This window comes from Canis lupus, chromosome 16, assembly GCF_011100685.1.
Source record: "Canis lupus familiaris isolate Mischka breed German Shepherd chromosome 16, alternate assembly UU_Cfam_GSD_1.0, whole genome shotgun sequence".
Classification (NCBI taxonomy): Eukaryota; Metazoa; Chordata; class Mammalia; order Carnivora; family Canidae; genus Canis; species Canis lupus.
Window position 1 is genome coordinate 15197571 of NC_049237.1, and position 3242 is coordinate 15200812.

General features: G+C 49.8%; 1 non-coding gene across 1 annotated transcript; it reads right to left on the bottom strand.

Annotated features, from left to right (window-relative positions):
• Positions 1 to 2746: 2746 nt before the first annotated feature.
• TRNAC-GCA lies at positions 2747 to 2818 on the bottom strand. Its single transcript has one exon. It is a non-coding gene; the product is annotated as a tRNA-Cys (tRNA).
• Between the last annotated feature and the right edge of the window lie 424 nt (positions 2819 to 3242).

Here is a 3242-nt window from a genome sequence, read left to right on the forward strand (position 1 = left end):
CCAACATTTTAATCTACTGTGATCTGCCCTCTTGGTCATAACTACTTCCACATGCATAATCTACTCAGCTTGATCCCAAGACCCCCAAAGCCTCCTGCAGTCAAAGTCTGGTATCTTATGATCTACATTAGATCCAGGGGAGGCTTCTTTTGATCAGGAGAACTATAAACTTAAAAAACAAATGATCTGCCACTCACACACCCAAAATCCAATGATGGCACAGAAACAGACTTAGTGTAATACACAATTTGCATCCAAAAACTGATCATGATAGGAAGCACACACAGTCATAGAAATTAGCTCACAGAAATTGAAATGCTAGGCAAAGTGGCCGTGCACTCTGCTACCTTGGGTTCCAGCCAGAGCCCCCTTCTGGATCCCAATTTTAGAATTTGCCAGCCTTTTCACAATAATATTGTATAACAAACTACTCCCAAAACTCAGTATGATTAGGCTCTGGTTCTGCTACCTCAGGAGAGCTCCCTGTCCATGGTACTGCATGACTTGTGGTCCAACCCTCTGAGAAGTCTTCCTTTTCCTTCATCCTTCTCTGCAATTTCTCAAGAGATCATTGGAAAATATGTCCTTTCTGGTTGTTGAGCCTTCTTCTCAGTTTGCTTTCCCCCTGTAGAATATGCTGGAAGCCAGGTCCTTTTACTTACCTGTCTCCGTGTCTTTTTGTCCAGGCTAGTAACACTCTTGTCAGTACAGCAACTGATTTGACTCCATGTGCCAGAAGCCACAATCACAATTCTTTTTGACATATGCTCTCCCTCCGGCTCAATTATAAATATTTGGGCACGCCTTAGTCTTTCTAGGAATATTTTTGTCCGACTGAGAGGATGTACTGGGCACCAGTTTAATTTTTCAATGCTCTTGATAAAGTGCATTCAGACTATGAGTTCGTTAAGCTTGATTCGACTATGCAATTCTGAGCTGTCTAGATTGCCTCAAAATTCTGACTGCAAACCAATAAGTTCTCTTCTGACCTCAATTTTTTTGTAGCACCTTATTAAAAACAGCCTGAACCAAAATAGCTCACACCCTCACTATTTTTCCTTGAAATATCCTACCCCTAATTCCACAAGTTCAAATGTATTTTCTGCCTTCCAGGTTATCATGAGCCTCTGACTTCTCAGCCCTCAATAATAGTTTTCCATTTCCCCAGGTGATTGTAAGAGTTCCCTTGCCACCCATTGCTTCATTGAGAAGACATGCCAGGTACTTCACCCTTTTGTTTTAGCAGTAGCCCCCTTCTGTATGTCAAATTTAGCATTTGCCAGTCTAATGTACAATATGTTACAAAACAAGCCACCCCAAACTGGTGACACACAACAATAAGCATTTATTCTCATGCCCATGGGTCAGAATATTGAATGTGAATCAGTCGATCTAGGCTGGGCTTGTCTGGGTAAGTCCACTTCAAGCTGCGGGTCCAGCCAGCCTTGGCTCCTTAAGCTGGGCTTAAGGTTAGGCCATGTGTGTCTATCCTGGGGCCCAGGCTGAAGCGGCAGCAGCTCACAGGATAAACCCATCTCCTGGTAAGCCGAAGCGCCAGAGCACAAAGCACAAACCCAACCTTGCAAGTTGATCTCAAGGTCCTGCCTGCACACACTTGCTAACATATTGGCCAAAGCAAACCACACGATGTACCAGTTATATATATATATATATATATATATATATATATATATATATATATATATATATATTTTTTTTTTTTTTTTTTGACGCTCGTGCTCCCACACTCGCGCTGCAGTGGGGGAGGGACCGGCTTCTCCAAGCGTTTCTCCTGCAAGTGAGCGCAATAATAACAGCTGTCAGTAGAGGGCGCAGCTGTCAGTAGAGGGATGTCGCAGGAGAAAAGGGGATTGTCTCCCTAATTTCTGCCAAGTGTTGTTGGTGGGTTTTTTTTTTTTTTTCCTTCCCCTTGGTCTCTGCTGCATGGCTGGTCAGAGGTGTGGGTGTGTGAGGGCCCACCAGGCACCCAGAGAATGAAGTTCCATGGCGATCTTCCATCCACAGCCGGGCAGGCCACCACCGCCCCAACTCCCCGTAAGCAACTGCCACCTGCGTGCGCAGGCCAACCCCGCTTGCATCTGCGGCTCCGAGGTTTAGTCCCCGAGCCCTCCGGGTGCAGATGCTGCACGCTCCAGACCTCACACGTCCAAGCGGCTCTCCTGTGCCCAAGAGGTTCGCTCGCCCGGGGACAGTGAACAGGGCAGGCTGCGGCAACCTGGCGAGTGGGCTGCAACCAAACCTCCCCGCCACCCCCCGGGTCTAATCGCAGCTTTGTAGAGGGGTCCCCTTTCCAGATTTGTCCTTTGAGTCCCTCTCCCCCGGGATAACTGGAGTTTGTTTTGCACTTTTGTAGTTACTCTTTTCATAACACAATATTTCGTTATATTAAACTTCCCACTTACGTTACTGTGTGGGTTTTGTCTCCGGGTCGGTCCAGACTGGTACCTATGGCCTAGCCCAGAGCAAGGGGGTGCAGAGCACACGTCTGGGGGAGAAACGGAAGAGTCACGAAGCAAAGGCAACGGAAACTGAGAGGTGAATGGAAACCGAGGGGTGAATTGCAGCTAAGAGGTAGACCTACCAAACTTCAATATGCCGGGGAGAAAAGACACCTGAGACGCCAGGGTGTGGGGAAAAGTGGCGGGGAGGGCACCTGACGACATTCAAGAGAGTGGGGCATCTGGGAAGCCATCCTCTGTGTTCGGCAATAAAGCAAAGCTCCAGCAGGGGGCACCCGGATTTGAACCGGGGACCTCTTGATCTGCAGTCAAATGCTCTGCCCCTGAGCTATACCCCCTGACGCTGGGTTGGGTGCTCTGTACATTACTTCACCGTGACGCCACACCCAGGCATTCCACAGCACCTCGGACGTTCTCCTCGTTGCTAGCAAGCCTGTGACACCCGCAGGCCCTCCAGACTCACCAGAGGCCACCCTGTTCCCACGAGGCCGCCTTCTCCTTCCCGCAGAGACCCCTCGCTCCTCTGATAGGCGCTTTCCACTCCAGCCACACCTGAGCTGCAGGAGGCACCAGGCTCTGCTGACCCCGCCCCATCCTTCCTCCCCTCCCTCCTCCCTCCTCCCTCCTCCCTCCTCCCTCCTCCGTCTGCTCTGGCCATCCTCCCCAGCCTTACCCCTGCTGGCACTCCAGCCTGTTCCGCACTTCTTCCCCTGGCTCCAAAACCCGTCCCCTCTTGGGACAGTCCCCTAGGGGCGCGTGTGA